The sequence below is a fragment of the Marmota flaviventris genome, chromosome 1 (genome assembly GCF_047511675.1).
Source record: "Marmota flaviventris isolate mMarFla1 chromosome 1, mMarFla1.hap1, whole genome shotgun sequence".
Taxonomy (NCBI): Eukaryota; Metazoa; Chordata; class Mammalia; order Rodentia; family Sciuridae; genus Marmota; species Marmota flaviventris.
In genome coordinates, this window is record NC_092498.1 from 96,521,943 (window position 1) to 96,527,524 (window position 5,582).

The window sequence follows — 5,582 nt, forward strand, 5'->3', positions numbered from 1 at the left end:
ATGACTGTGACATCTGAGAATCTAGAAAGATAGGGGCCTCTGGTTGGTCTCCCTTTGACCTGCAGGACCGCAAAGTACAGAGAAATGAGCCTGCAGACGAGCAGCCCAGAAAGCAGAGGGCTCCAGGTCACATGAAGGACAACCTTGCAGGCCCTGGTAAGCTCTAGAGCCTCAGAGCCTAGAAAGTCCTTGCTGGGATACAAGACTCATGGTTTGTAGATGAGAAAGGAGAATACTATCAACACACCAGAGTGGAAAGAAGAGTCTTAAAACAAAAAGGTCATAAATGAAATTAACTCAGTCTGGTATGGTGTTACACATCTGTAATACCAGTTACTCAGGAGGTGGAGGCAGAAGAAGAGCAAGTTCAAGGCTGGCTTGAGCAACTTGGTAAGTCCTTGCCTCAAAATAAATAAAAAATAGCCAAGAACTGGGGATATAGCTCAGAGGTACAGCACCTTGAGTTCAATCCTCAGTACTATAAATAAACAAGAAGGAGGAGAAGGAGGGGAAGGAGAGAAGGAGAAGGAGGAGGAGGAGAAAAAAGTTATAAGAGAACTATATAAGTTAAAATGTAGAAAGAGGTCCACATATGTAACATTTTAACCTATGATAAAGTTGTACATTCAGTTCAGCAGGGAAGAATAAATTCTTTTTGTAAATTGGCTCACTATATGGAAACAAGTACTATTGAATTGCTACCTTACAAATAGAGATTTAGGTGTAATAAAACTGAAAGCACATAATGCATTAAAATTTAATATTGGTAAATTTACATATAAATCACAAGTGAGACAAGGCTTCCCTAAACCTTACACCAAAAGCAAAAACTGTAAGGAAAAAATTGTAGATTTTTTTTTACAAGTATCATTTAAATTTCTAGTCACCCAAAGTTAACAAAAATACATTATCAAGTTTTTTCAACACATTTGTTAGGAAAAAATCTTAATATATCTAAAATGTTTACGAAACCTCTTACAAACAGTAAAAATAATACTCCAGAAGAAAAATATGGGCAAGGGGTATAAAATGGCAATTCATTAAAGAATAAATGTAAATGGCCATTAAACTTGTGAAGTAACGCTAGCTCCCATTGTAGATGAAATGCAAACAGAATTTACCAATCACTCTTTTTTTGAACCACTCTTTTTTTGAAACCACTGGATTTCAAACACTGATTCCAATTCCCTACCACTTCAAATTTTATAACTAGAAAAGCCAATAAACCCCTCAATTTCTCAGCTGTTAAGTCCAACAATACTTGAACCCTCAACAGGCTTTTGGTAAAGATTAAATGAAATCATATATGCAGAGTACTTAGCACAGTGACTATCAGAGAAAGAGGGTCCATAATTAGCATTTACTAATATTAACACTACTAACACCATTACTAGTACTGCTCCTACTACTTCTGCGTAATTGTTATTTAAAAATTGCAGCAGGATCAATGATACAAATACTAAATAATGACTGAATAAAAACATTAGAAGAATAGTATGGGTATCCTTCTTCATAACCTTACTCTGGGGGCTGCTTTTCAAGTGAAGCATGAAACCCAAATGCTATCAAATAAAATAATGATTAAAATGTATAAAAACTGAATATTCCAGAACCAAAATATAAATACCAAATTCAAATAGAAGTAATATACCCTACACATATGGTAAATAAAAGATTTGCTTCTTGTAAGGAGACAGGTATTGTTTGACTATATTAGAAAAAGTTAAAATATTCAATAAAACTAATAAGAATATTCTTACTATAATGTGAGGAAAGGGAACAGGAATCTAGGAGAGACATAAAAACTCAAAATGGACCTTGTCTTATAAGTTTGACTTTAGATTCATGTAATTGTCTTACCTATATAAAACAAATACATTAAGAAGAAAAATAAAATGAATTTTAAGAATTCAAAAATATAAACTGAAAGAAATGGAATTACCTTTACAGTAAAGATGGAATAAACATATACAGTAGAATTATTTAAAATTGAATTTTACTTGAATATCCTAAACAAAAGAAGGAATGCAAGTAAGCAAGAATTTTAAGCAACGTCTTCTAGACTGAGCATTGTTAGTAATCACAGTATTGTTTATATTTATATTTTTATTTGTATTTTTATGTGCTTTGGTTGGCACTGTTAGAAATTAACATTTCATTGCAAGAGAAAAGTACAAATGTGAAACATAAAAAATTTAAGTAAAAACCTTACTATCTATAATTTAAATCAATTTTCTCTAAGAAATAACTTCTTTTTAATGATCCACTATAAAATATATTGAAAGTAATAGCAATCCCAGAAGCAATGAGCACTTCTAGCATTTTTATTGATGTATCTAGAAATTAATTCTCACTCAAAGCATTAGGGCTGAGTTGAGAAATGGTGAGGCCAAGACTGGGACTTGATTATACAAAATAAAGCCAGGATGTCTTGTTTATCTGAAAGCAGAGATGCAATTAAAGACTACTGAGGTCAAGAGCAAGGACAATGAAGCCAACTGTAGTGTGCCTGATTGGACATAAACGAAACACGATAAGGACTAAAGATGCCTACACAAAAATTTTAAGGATACAAATATTTAAAAACACAAGAATTCACCAATAAAACTATCAGAATTGAAAAATGATAGGCATCTCCAGAGGCAACATTATTCTGAACACAGAAATGCAAAGAAAAAGTAATAACTGTACTTCTTGGGGACTGAACTCAGGGGCACTTGACCACTGAGTCACATCCCTATCCCTATTTTGTATTTTAATTAGAGACAGGGTCTCACTGAATTGCTTAGTACCTCATTGTTGCTGAGGCTGGCTTTGAACTCTCAATCCTCCTGACTCAGCCTCCGGAGCTACTGGGATTACAGGCATGTGCCACCATGCCCAGCTTCAACATACTTCTTTATGGAAGTATTACAACCAGTAAGTGTAGAAAAAGATACTAAAATTAGAAAACTACCATGACACAACCCCAAAGTATGGAGTCATGAATTGCTCTCCAGCTTGACCACACATGCTGGTCCTATTTCTCTCTCTACCCTTCTGCTTCTCTGTCTTCCCATTGATCTCTCTTACCCTTTATATCCATCTTCCATCTCTAGGTTCACATACTTTTTCTTTTTTATATTTCCTATTACTGCCCATTATTTTATATTTTCCTATCTTCCTTCCAGGTCTTATTCTCTATCTCTTCAGTTTCTTACTGTCACTTTTTATCTGTTCTACATTTCCATTTCTACACATCTGTTTCTTATTTTTGCCTCGGTCTACCTGTTTCTATGATCTTTCTCTATTTCTCCCTTTATCTCTTGCATTTATCTACTTCCTGTCTTTATCTAGCTTCCTGTCTTTCCATTTCTTTCATGGTCATGGGTCATGATGGCTATCTTAAACTATTTATTCTTCCAACCCATGTGTCCTCTCAGAATTGGCATCTGTGTGTTGACTTTTCCAGTGTGAGATACAGAGAGTTTTCTGGTTCACTGTGTGCTGAGTAATTGTGGTTTATATCTTGCATATTTTGAATACTATGTTGCAAGGCACTACACATTATTTACATATATGCAGAATATTAAGGTTTTAGGCTAGCAGGAAATTGATCCAACATGGTATTGCAAGTCCCTACAAGCTTCAGATGGGTGGTTCCATTCGGTTCCCTTTACAAGCCTTTGCAGTGCTACTCAGATCTGTCCTATGTGTGTGCTACCCAGAGACCACTCTAGAAACCCCGCAGGGCTCTAATCCTGCAAAGCCTTTGGTAGGCTATTTAGGGTCATACTTAGACATACACAACTGGGGGAAACTCAGGACCCTGAATACCATTGCATGGGATTTCTTTCTTAATCTCCCTCTTCTCTGCCATCTCTACAGCACTTGCTGATCTGTGGGGGTCTTCGATCCCCTGGCCACATAGGTGGGGTTCTATAAACTGCTGCACTGTACCTCTCCTACAAAGGGTTGGTATCCTGGGCCAAGCAGTGAAAGGATGAAGAAAGAGCAAAAGCCACCAGGATTCTCTCTCTCAGGACCACAAGATCCCTGGTCAGAGAAGGTCACTGACCTAGATTTTAAGGTCCATTCTAGCCCCCATCTAGTCACTGGCATTCCCCAGAAACTGGGAGAGAATGAGTACAAACTCAAAGCAGAAAGCAGGGTGCTCCCGCCCACCAAGAACCTCTTGCTCTTTCCTCACTCACTCCTGTGTTTCAGGTTGTCTCTTAAAAAAATAAAATAAATGAGAAACTTTGGTTGAGTGGTGCATTCCTCTCTGCTTTCCTTCTCCAACTGACTTCCTACCATTTATTGTCCAGAGTTCTAAGATTAAAGATTTAGAGTTGTGTCCAGTGAAGAACAGATTGGGCTCTCTACAAATTTTCCAGAACTGGAACTCTTGACAATTTGAGTTTGCAGCTCCTTTTATCAAGAGGTACAGTTTTATTTCCCCATTAAAAAGCAAACAAACAAAAAAACATTCACTAGTTCTATTTACAAAAGATGCAGTCTTCAAATTGGTTATATCATGCATCATCAGAATCTTAGATAAAGATTCTGCCTTATCTAAGGTGTATTAAAATGCTCTTTGACCAAATGCTTGAATGACAGTTATGGGGAATCAATATATACCTGGTTTCTTTTTAAAAATATATTTATTTTTTAGTTGTAGTTGTACACAATATCTTTATTTTATTTTTATGTGGTGCTGAAGATTGAACCCCGGGCCTCGCACGAGCTAGGTGAACACTCTACTGCTGAACCACAATCCCAGCCCCACCTGGTTTCTTTTTTACCTTTAATGCTTGTTCAACTCATGTGATGACCATCTTAAAATGCTTTTTCTCTAATAAACTCCTTTATCATCAGGCTAATTCTATGTGTAAATTTAAGGGTTATTTGCTTATTTCCCCATGTAAAAATATTTTTACTAGTTATTAATGAAACTTTACTTATTTATTTGTTTATATGTGGTGTTGAGAATTGAACCCAGTGCCTCACATGTGCTAGGCAAGCGCTCTACCACTGAGCCACAACCCCAGCCCCTATTTCCCCATTTTTTTAATGTGTGCAGAGGTTGTGGGTTCTAGTTCTAAAGCTAGCATTCAAGAAACCTAATGTGCTCCTGCTAGTTCTTGTATTTCCATCATTGTCATGAGAACACGCCTGGGCTAGCCTGCTGGAAATGAAACATCCTGTATAGCAAAATTGCCTCATTCCAGCCCAGCATCCTTGACCAGCCAGCCCCCCCAGCAGCAGACCCAGCAGCTGACCAACATTTGCCCAAGTCCACCCAAGATCAGCTGAGCCTAGCCCAGATAGAAACACAGCCTAGCATACCCATGGGCTTGTGAGAACTAATAAATGAATGATGTTTTGGGGCACTGTCTGGGGGCATTACACTACATTATTGTGGTAAAAGAGTCAATGATAGATAGATAGATAGATAGATAGATAGATAGATAGATAGAATCTCTATAAAGAGGGGAAAAAGCTAGAAATATGTATTATATATAATTATAATTCATATGTATAAATAAATATCTGTATGATTTGCAACAATACATACAGTTGCAATATGATGATTCAACTTA